Genomic DNA, 11412 nt, shown 5'->3' with positions numbered 1-11412 from the left:
TCAAACTAGTCTTAAAGGTAGGAAGTACAATAGGCAGTGTAGCGTACGCTGTAGTTGTTTTTAGTCTACAAAATAGTCTAGAGTGTTTCATTTTAGAAGATATATTCCTCTGATGCTCAAAACTAACATTTGTTAAACTAAATTTCTGTACAAATTCTTATGACCTGCAACTACCTTACTTCGTCATCGTTAACGTGCCCTTTTCAAGAAGTCACCAAATACTTTGATTTGTTATAAATTTCCCATTAAACTTGAACAAGAACAGACAATAAAACAATATTTATACCCTACACCACTTTATACCCTACACCACTTTAGGGTATATTGTGTTTCTGCTGATGTTTGTAACGCACAATAACATTGTACCAATCGCCTTAGAATCATTTTCTGAATCGATTTAGCTATGTCCTACCGCCTGTCTGTCTGTTTGTCTGTCCGTATGTCTGTCTGTCTGTCTGTCTGTCTGTTTGTCTGTCCGTATGTCTGTCCGTATGTCTGTCTGTATATCTGTCTGTCAGTCTGTCTGTCTGTCTGCCTGTCTGTCTGTCTGTCTGTCTGTCTGTCTGTCAGTCAGTATGTCTGTCCGTCTGTCTGTTTATCTGTCTGTCTGTCTGTCTGTCTGTCTATCTGTCTGTCTATATATGTCTGTCTGTCTGTCTGTCTGTCAGTATGTCTGTCCGTCTGTCTGTTTATCTGTCTGTCTGTCTGCCTGTCTGTATATCTCTCTCTCTGTCTGTCTGTCTGTCTATCTGTCCGTCTATATGTCTGTCTGTATGTCTGTCTGTATGTCTGTGTGTCTGTCTGTCAGTATGTCTGTCCATCTGTCTGTTTATCTGTCTGGCTGTCTGTCTGTCTTTATTATGAAAACTAAATCACATTTTATTTTGGTAACAAGTGTAGGGTACTATATGGTCGGCTACGCCCGACTATAATTTCTTACTTGTAGTTTGTATCTTCAGTTATTTTCTTTTTTCATACACAAGTAGTTTCTGTGAATCCAGTGAAGAAAAGAGAGAATAGAATCTCCACATGTAGTATAAAGGGAAACAATGAAACCATAACTCAAGTGACACTTTTCAAAACGATTGCATTCCATCATTCATGTGATATTTTCTCTACATCTTTGGCTAGATGTGTCGAAGAATATTGGTGGTTGGGCTGGTTGACTTGGAAACCTTGTAACTTTCTTTAGCAGTCAGTCCATCAGTAAGTTCTGACTGTGTATATTTAAAGTTGGCTGTAACTTTGCATATTGAACAGACATCACAATATTTAAAATGATTTTGTGTAACTGAAAAGAAGATTCATGACAATTTACTTTTTGCTTCGATTTTTTGGTTAAGTTTTACTTCTTTTTTGGTTGTTCACTGGAGTGAGTGAGATCAAGTGTTTTTTTGCTGTATTGTTATCTTGGCGGATTTCAATACATCATTGATGATTTGGTATTCAAAATACATACATTGTATAAAAATCCGAAAACCAACTTCAAGATTATACACAATGACCTTTCAATGCAAAGTAGCTGAAAGTTTTTATTTTCGTTCCTTTAGATTTTTTTTGGGCATTTGTCTTCTACTACAACAGTTGCTGATGAATATGATGAAGTTTAAAATAATGATACAAAAAAAGGGCTTAACTTTTTTTGTTTCAATTTCTTGTACATAAATAAGATAAAGTACAGAAAAATGTTGATCTTGATGCTTGTTATCGGGAAAATAAGAAGTTATAATGTCCCAACAAACCAAATAAAATCTCCTCAGAATTGTCAACCTGTCTAAGGGCCAATGAACTTTAAGTTTTTTGGTTGAATTTGTTTTTTAAGTGATTTATAGATGTCTCAAATATGAAATGCATTAGCATGTCTTAACCCTAACTTTACCCATAATGGTTTTGTAATAGAGCTGCATACATGTAAGTAACAACCTTTATATTTATCAAATTTGTTTTTGTATCTTTCTATCTACTATATGTCAGTTAGTGTTTTGCTATCTGATGTTGTGTTTCCTAGTTTTAAACCTTATCGATTTCATTCATGTCACTCTTCTTATGTAAAATGATTTATTACCCAAATTTGTTAGATTTGTTGCTTTTCAGTTACTAGATATTTAGTACTTGATTGTTTAAAGCCAAGTAAAATCATTCTAAATAGTAGAAGAAAAAAAGGATTGGTTTTAAACACTAAACGCTTTTTAATTATCTTGATAAAGAAAATTATTATAAAAGAAATATGTTTAAGAATATTAAATAGAAAAGAAAACAAGACAAATGTTTTTTAACTTGCAGCTAGAACTTTTCTTGTAAACAATTTATAAGTTCAATTTTTTTTTGTATAGACAAATTTTAATTGTTTTATTATTCCAGGGAAACAGGTTGTCATTGTTATTCTAAACATTATTATATAATTTCAGGGAATTTAAATTTTGTCTTTTGTTAAGTGATAAAAATCTAAAGAACAAAAAGTTGTCAAATGTCCAAACATTTCTAAGGAATGGTTAAACATCAATTTTTGTCGAGACTTCATTTAATCACTAAAATCTGAGAAATTAAACATGATTTGTTCTTGACGACCAACTTTTCTTGAGCAAGACAAGTTTTCTATAGAAAAAGTTGTCTTGAACAAGAGAAGTTTTCTGTAGAAAAAAATGTCTTGAACAAAACAAGTTTACTATAGAAAATGTTGTCTTGTTCAAGACAAGTTTTCTATAGGAAAAGTTGTCCTGAACAAGACAAGTTTTATATAGAAAAAGTTGTCTTGAACTAGAAAAGTTTTCTATATGCAAAGCTGTCTTGTTCAAGACAAGTTTTCTATAGAAAAAGTTGTCTTGATCAAGACTAGTTTTCTATAGAAAAAGTTGTCTTCATCAAGACTAGTTTTCTATAGAAAAAGTTGTCTTGATCAAGACTAGTTTTCTATAGAAAAAGTTGTCTTGATCAAGACTAGTTTTCTATAGAAAAAGTTGTCTTGATCAAGACTAGTTTTCTATAGAAAAAGTTGTCTTGATCAAGACTAGTTTTCTATAGAAAAAGTTGTCTTGATCAAGACTAGTTTTCTATAGAAAAAGTTGTCTTGATCAAGACAAGTTTTCTATAGAAAAAGTTGCCTTGATCAAGACTAGTTTTCTACAGAAAAAGTTGTCTTGATCAAGACTAGTTTTCTATAGAAAAAGTTGTCTTGTTCAAGACAAGTTTTCTGTAGGAAAAGTTGTCTTGTTCAAGACAAGTTTTCTGTAGGAAAAGTTGTCTTGTTCCTACAGAAAACTTGTTCAAGACAAGTTTTCTGTAGGAAAAGTTGTCTTGTTCAAGACAAGTTTTCTATAGAAAAAGTTGTCTTGTTCAAGACAAGTTCTCTATAGACTAGTTTTCTATAGAAAAAGTTGTCTTAATCAAGACTAGTTTTCTATAGAAAAAGTTGTCTTGTTCAAGACAAGTTTTCTGTAGGAAAAGTTGTCTTGTTCAAGACAAGTTTTCTGTAGGAAAAGTTGTCTTGTTCAAGACAAGTTTTCTATAGAAAAAGTTGTCTTGTTCAAGACAAGTTTTCTATAGAAAAAGTTGTCTTGTTCAAGACAAGTTTTCTATAGAAAAAGTTGTCTTGTTCAAGACAAGTTTTCTATAGAAAAAGTTGTCTTGTGCAAGACAAGTTTTTCGCAGGAAAAGTTGTCTTGATCAAGACTAATTTTCTATAGAAAAAGTTGTCTTGATCAAGACTAGTTTTCTATAGACAAGTTTTCTATAGAAAAAGTTCTCTTGTTCAAGACAAGTTTTCTATAGAAAAAGTTGTCTTGTTCAAGACAAGTTTTCTATAGAAAAAGTTGTCTTGTTCAAGACAAGTTTTCTATAGAAAAAGTTGTCTTGTTCAAGACAAGTTTTCCGCAGGAAAAGTTGTCTTGATCAAGACTAATTTTCTATAGAAAAAGTTGTCTTGATCAAGACTAGCTTTCTATAGAAAAAGTTGTCTTGATCAAGACTAGTTTTCTATAGAAAAAGTTGTCTTGATCAAGACTAGTTTTCTATAGAAAAAGTTGTCTTGATCAAGACTAGTTTTCTATAGAAGAAGTTGTCTTGATCAAGACTAGTTTTCTACAGAAAAAGTTGTCTTGATCAAGATTAGTTTTCTACAGAAAAAATTGTCTTGTTCAAGACAAGTTTTCTATAGGAAAAGTTGTCTTGATCAAGACAAGTTTTCTATAGGAAAAGTTGTCTTGATCAAGGCAAGTTTTCTATAGGAAAAGATGTCTTGATCAAGACAAGTTTTCTATAGGAAAAGTTGTCTTGTTCAGGACAAGTTTTCTATAGGAAAAGTTGTCTTGTTCAAGACAAGTTTTTTATAGGAAGAGTTATCTTGTTCAATACTAGTTTTCTAGAGGAAAAGTTGTCTTGTTCATTATTAGTTTTCTGTAGGAGACGTGGTCTTGTTCAAGACTAGTTTTCGAAAGGAAATGTTGTCTTATTCAATACAAGTTTTCTATATGAAAACTTCATATAGAAAAGTTGCCTTGAGAGATTCACATTTTTACAGAAATATTTTAATCGATATTTTAATGCAATTTTTGTTGACATTTTTTGTTTAATTCTCTAATAAAGTATTTTATCTTTAAATTGTTATTAAATTTATGTATAATTTTGTATACATATAATATTATTTAACAATTTTGTATTTTGTTGGTTGTTTTGTATGTGAAAATAGACAAATGTTTTTGAAATGTTTTTCTCTTGTTTTTTTGTTTCTGGCCTAAAGGCCAACAAGCATTCTGGCATGTTTTTCATATTTTTTGTCATTCACTAGAAATATCGATTAAATAACAAAATTATGTTTTTGATTTTTTTGTTCGTTTGCTTTTTTTTAGTTCAATATGCAATTGACATTGATTTTAAAAGGATACAAAAGGCAAACAGAAATAAGGTAACAAAAGCAGAAAAAAAACATGCAATCAATTGGAATATAAATTTATATAAAAAAGGAAATTTATTCAACAGACACAAATTTAGTTGTTATTTTTTATATACAGCAATTATTTAAATATTAAATTATGGTTTTATTTGTGAAAAATTTTTAAATCAAATTTTTAGTCAAAATTTTTAAATCTTGTGGTTGAAAGGTAAATTATAACTAAATCCAATATATAATTTATAATCAGGATTCCAGGATAACCAGGATTTTTAAAAATATAACCGTTTTATATCTTATTGTTATCTCAAAAATTTAAGTTTTTTCCATATGTATATGTCCTTTAAATTAGTCATATTAACTAATAATCACATTATTTCATTATATATCATAACATGTCTACACTTACTCAATATCTCGTAATAATATTTTTAGATCTTTTGCAAAATATATGATGTAGCAAAAAGAGAATTTTTTCATTCCACACCAAAAAGAGATGTTCGTGTTTTGATAGCAGTTTTACAATGCTTTTAACTTAACACAACTATGGGCTAAAATCTTTTTACATCTATAAGGATTATGAAAGCCCATGCAGCAAAAGCCAGCTAAAATACGAGTGCAATATCAAGTATAAATGTCTCAGGCAACAACAGCAACAACAATACTAGAACATGGTGTTAAAGCTACAAACTAATGCCGGCACTAAACCACAGTTTTTTTAAATTTTACTGAATTGCTGGTTGGAATGGTTTGGTGTGTTGGCTGGCTGCTTGTAAATGCCGCCTGTTTCTTTTATTATTACTTTTCCTGTTCCCCTCTTGATGACCTAATCTTAAAAAAAAGAATCCCTTTCCGTACGTGTGATTTAAATGGCACGGAATTTTGATAATTTCAGCACAAAAACTTCAAATCCATGTTAATATCATATACATTTTTTTCAGCTTATTTAACATTTTAAAGCTTTACAGCTTTAAGGTCCAAAGTATTATCACAATAATTTCATATTCTGTAAAAGAGTTGTTAACAAATGGTTTCGGTTGGCTAATAAAATGAACAAACTAAAAGACACTGAAAAGGAAAGATCTTACATATATATGTATTTTATATATACAAAAGAAGATGTTGTTTAGCTTGAGTTAATAATAAGAATTCTTTAATCTTTAACTTTAACTACTACCATTTAATATGAGGACAGCGGTAGATTAAGACAAATATGAAAAGAAGGCGTTTAAAGTTTCTCACTTTATATCTGATAAAATATTTGAAAAAGATGAACATATGTAGGAAATAATAATGGTATAATAAATGCAAGTAAAATATAATAGAATTATTCTAACAATAACTTGATATGGGAAGTAAAATTGTATAACAGATTCCCATTAAAAAGTTTCCTAAATTTTTATAATCATTTTCATAAAGAAAATATAACTTTTAAAAGGCAACTTTTGTGGAAAAAAACGTGTATTTAAAGTTACATATCTTTATCTAAGCAAGTCTCCGAGAGAAGTTGTATCTCTTTAGACAAACATTGCTATAGAAAATGTGTCCCTCTTTAGACCATCTTTTCGATAGAAAGTTTTCTCCCTTTACACTATATTTTCCCATAGAAAAGTTATCCCTCTTTAGACCACCTTATCCTATAGAAAAGTTGTCTCTTTAGGCAACCTTTCCTATAGAAAATTTGTCTCTCTTTAGACTACCTTTTCTAAAGAAAACTTGACTCTTCTTAGACTACCTTTTCTATAGAAAAGCTGCATCTCTTTAGACCACCTTTTCTATAGAAAGTTATCTCTTTTTACACTATCTTTTCCCATAGAAAAGTTATCTCTTATCCTGTAGAAAAGTTGTCTCTCTTTTGCCTCCTTTTTCTATAGAAAAATTGTCTGCCTTTAGACTACCTTTTTCATTGGAAAGTTGTATTTCTTTACACTACCTTTTCTATAGAAAAGTTGTCTCTCGTTAGACTACCTCTTCTATAGAAAAGTTTTCTCTCTTTAGACTACCTTTTCTATAGAAAAGTTGTCTCTCTTTAGGCAACCCTTTCTATAGAAAATTTGTCTCTCTTTAGACTACTTTTTCTATGGAAATGTTGACTCTCTTTAGCCTCCTTTTTCTATAGAAATTCTAAAGAAAAATTGTCTCGCTTTATTCTACCTTTTCTATAGAAAAGTTGTCTCTCTTTAGACTACCTTTTCTATAGAAAAGTTTTCTCTCTTTAGACTACCTTTTCTGTAGAAAAGTTGTCTCTCTTTAGATTATCCTTTCTATAGAAAAGTTGTTTCTCTTTAGGCAACCTTTTCCATAGAAAATTTGTCTCTCTTTAGACTACCTTTTCTATAGAAAAGTTGTCTCTCTTTAGGCAACCTTTATTATAGAAAATTTGTGTCTCTTTTGACTACCTTTCCTGTAGAAAAGTTGTCTCTCTTTAGGCAACCTTTTTTATAGAAAATTTGTCCCTCTTTTGACTACCTTTCCTGTAGAAAAGTTGTTTTTCTTTAGGCAAGCTTTTCTATAGAAAAGTAGTCTCTCTTTAGGCAACCTTTTCTATAGAAGAGTTGTCTCTCTTTAGACTACCTTTTCTATAGAAAAGTTGTCTCTCTTTAAACTACCTTTTCTACAGAAAAGTTGTCTCTCTTTAGACTACCTTTTCTATAGAAAAGTTGTCTCTCTTTAGACTACCTTTTCTATAGAAAAGTTGTCTCTCTATAGATTAGCTTTTTTATAGAAAATTTATGCCACTTCTTCTATAGAAAATTTGTCTCTTTTGAAGCTACTTTTTCTATAGAAAAGTTGTCTCTTTTGAAGCTACTTCTTCTACAGAAGAGTTGTCTCTTTTTAGATTACCTTTTCCACAGAAAAATTGTCTCTCTTTAGACGCCTTTTCTATAGAAAACTCGTTTCCCTTTAGACAGCTTTTTATACAGAAAAGTTTTGTCGCTTGAGACGTGTTTTTCTACAAAATAACTTTTTCTCTTTGGGCAACTGCTAACCTTGAACCTATTTCTCATTTTTAATTGAAAATAAACTCCAAAAAAACTGTTTCTTCAATTTAATCTTAATGTGTTTTCTATTACTTAAGGTTATAGGTTTTAAATTACTAACGATGTTGAAGAAATAATTGATAACTCTAAAATTTGTTTTGGGGGGAAATTTATAACAAAGAAAATAATTTAAAACTGCTTTTTCTTTTTGTCATTTTACATAGAAAGTATGGAAAAAAAAAAGAAATAAACTCCACATCAGTAGCTGAAAGTACTTGGTACTTTTAACAATTAATTAAAGGTTTTTCATTGTCTAAAATGAAAATAAAAGAAAAAAATCGTTTGAAGTTTTTACGCCTTATAACTGCAGGCAGTTATAAACCTCTTTCTGTGAAAGGTTTTTAAAATTTTTGGATATTTTTGATTTAAATTGAAATTTTTTAAACATTATCTAGGTAATGATGTGTTAAAAAAAATGATGCACATGATGAACCCTTTTATTGTTTTTCCATTAAATTGTATTTTTTTTTTCTTTCTTTGGACTTGAAATACTATATTGTGCTTGAAAATGAAATGTATAGTACTTACAGCTTGTAATAGATACCCAGCGGTCATTACAACAGCCACGGCAACAAACACTTGAAGTGTGTGCGTTTTTGTTGTTGTAAGAAAATGTTGTTTGTAGTATGATGATTTAAGTATGTGGCATGATTGCCTCATTTATCTTTTTGTTTCTCATATGAAGGTTTTTCTTTGTTTTTTTGGATAATACTTATTACAAAGATACACAGATACTGTTTCGAGTATCTGTAAAGAGTTGTGTTTAACTAGAGATGGTGTGAAAGTATCATCAATATTATAACACACTCAATAACATTAATGGATAAAAAACAACAACGTTATTGAGTTTCAAATTTATTTGGCTGTAGAAAAGATTGTTGGAGCAGACAAAAAACCATATACTACAAACTGCTTTATCATGTTTTAACAATTTGGTTGCAACATTGTTATCAAAGTACAGGGCTCGGTTAAAACTGTAATTTGTACACCTCTTGATATAATATTATTTAAAATTCCTGCTGGAAATTTCTCTAAAATAAGCCATAATTATAAAAAACCAGATCATAAAGCTAAATAATAAATACAAAAGAATCCTTAATTCTAAAACTATTTGAAAGTTTTCAACATTTTCCTACTAAAACTATATCATCTATTTAAATTTATCTTAAAAGTAAAACTAAACTCAAAATTGAATTGTGTCAGTTGTTGCTGTCATAATTCAATTTTATCATCTTCTCTTTTTTTTCCTGCCACGAATGATGAGGATAAACTTTTAAACCACAATTGCAAAACCACTTTGTTTACTACTTTAAGTAGTTTTTTTTTTCATAATAAACAAGTACTTTTCTCATCAACAACCACACATTTGGAGCAAAACGAGTATCACCTTTAGACAAAACAGATAAACAGCTTTAGTTAATAATTATGATAATAATGATGATAATGACAGCAACCATGAAGATAATAATGTTGCAGCAATGTAGTTGATGAGTGGCAAATGTAGAAACAAATTCGCAAGCCACAAATGAAACTAAAAACTTAGTTTTGCAGAACGCATATGATAAGTTCTTCAAAATACCACAACAAAATACTTATGACATGATGATGAGGCCATAAATTCCTTGGTGACTTTTTCTTTTATTCTTAATGATGATTTCGGAAGTAGAGTTAGGACGAAGACAATTTTTCTATAGAAAAAGTTGACTTGTTCAAGACAAGTTTTCTCTAGGAATAGTTGTCTTCTTCAAGACAAGTTTTCTAAAGGAAAAGTTGTCTGGTTCAAGACAAGTTCCCCATAGGAAAAGTTGTTTGGTTCAAGACAACTTTTCTATAGAAAAAGTTGACTTGTTCAAGACAACTTTTCTATAGAAAAAGTTGACTTGTTCAAGACAACTTTTCTATAGAAAAAGTTGACTTGTTCAAGACAACTTTTCTATAGAAAAAGTTGACTTGTTCAAGACAACTTTTCTATAGAAAAAGTTGACTTGTTCAAGACAACTTTTCTATAGAAAAAGTTGACTTGTTCAAGACAACTTTTCTATAGAAAAAGTTGACTTGTTCAAGACAACTTTTCTATAGAAAAAGTTAACTTGATCAAGACAACTTTTCTATAGAAACAGTTAACTTCTTCAAGACAACTTTTCTATAGAAACAGTTAACTTGTTCAAGACAACTTTTCTATAGAAAAAGTTGACTTGTTCAAGACAACTTTTCTATAGAAAAAGTTGTCTTGTTCAAGACAAGTTTTCTATAGAAAAAGTTGTCTTGTTCAAGACATGTTTTCCATAGAAAATGTTGTCTTGTTCAAGACATGTTTTCCATAGAAAATGTTGTCTTGTTCAAGACAAGTTTTCTATAGGAAAAGTTGTCTTGTTCAAGACAAGTTTTCTATAGGAAAAGTTGTCTTGTTCAAGACAAGTTTTCTATAGGAAAAGTTGTCTTGTTCAAGACAAGTTTTCTATAGAAAAAGTTGTCTTGTTCAAGACAAGTTTTCTATAGAAAAAGTTGCCTTGTTCAAGACAAGTTTTCTATAGAAAATGTTGTCATGTTCAAGACAAGTTTTCTATAGGAAAAGTTGTCTTGTTCAAGACAAGTTTTCTATAGGAAAAGTTGTCTTGTTCAAGACAAGTTTTCTATAGGAAAAGTTGTCTTGTTCAAGACAAGTTATCTATAGGAAAAGTTGTCTTGTTCATTACAAGTTTTCTATAGGAAAAGTTGTCTTGTTCAAGACAAGTTTTCTATAGAAAAAGTTGTCTTGTTCAAGACAAGTTTTCTATAGAAAAAGTTGCCTTGTTCAAGACAAGTTTTCTATAGAAAAAGTTGCCTTGTTCAAGACAAGTTTTCTATAGAAAATGTTGTCATGTTCAAGACAAGTTTTCTATAGGAAAAGTTGTCTTGTTGAAGACAAGTTTTCTATAGGAAAAGTTGTCTTGTTCAAGACAAGTTTTCTATAGGAAAAGTTGTCTTGTTCAAGACAAGTTTTCTATAGGAAAAGTTGTCTTGTTCAAGACAAGTTATCTATAGGAAAAGTTGTCTTGTTCATGACAAGTTATCTATAGGAAAAGTTGTCTTGTTCAAGACAAGTTTTCTATAGGAAAAGTTGTCTTGTTCAAGACAAGTTTTCTATATGAAAAGTTGTCTTGTTCAAGACAAGTTTTCTATAGGAAAAGTTGTCTTGTTCAAGACAAGTTTTCTATAGGAAAAGTTGTCTTCTTCAAGCAAAGTTTTTTATAGGAAAAGTGGTCTTGTTCAAGACAAGTTTTATAAAGAAAAAGTTGTTTTGTTCAAGACAAGTTTTATAAAGAAAAAGTTGTTTTGTTCAAGACAAGTTTTCCTATAGAAAAAGTTGTCTTGTTCAAGACAAGTTTTCTATAGGAAAAGTTGTTTTGTTCAAGACAAGTTTCTGTAGGAAAAGTTGCTTGTTCAAGACAAGTTTTCTATAGGAAAAGTAGTTTTGTTCAAGACAAGTTTTCTATAGGAAAATTT

The sequence above is a fragment of the Lucilia sericata genome, unplaced genomic scaffold, assembly GCF_015586225.1.
Source record: "Lucilia sericata isolate MDLA Ls3-8-SP2 unplaced genomic scaffold, ASM1558622v1 Contig000070F_arrow, whole genome shotgun sequence".
NCBI classification, from domain to species: Eukaryota; Metazoa; Arthropoda; class Insecta; order Diptera; family Calliphoridae; genus Lucilia; species Lucilia sericata.
The sequence above is the reverse complement of the archived record's forward strand: the minus strand, read 5'-3'. Positions refer to the sequence as shown.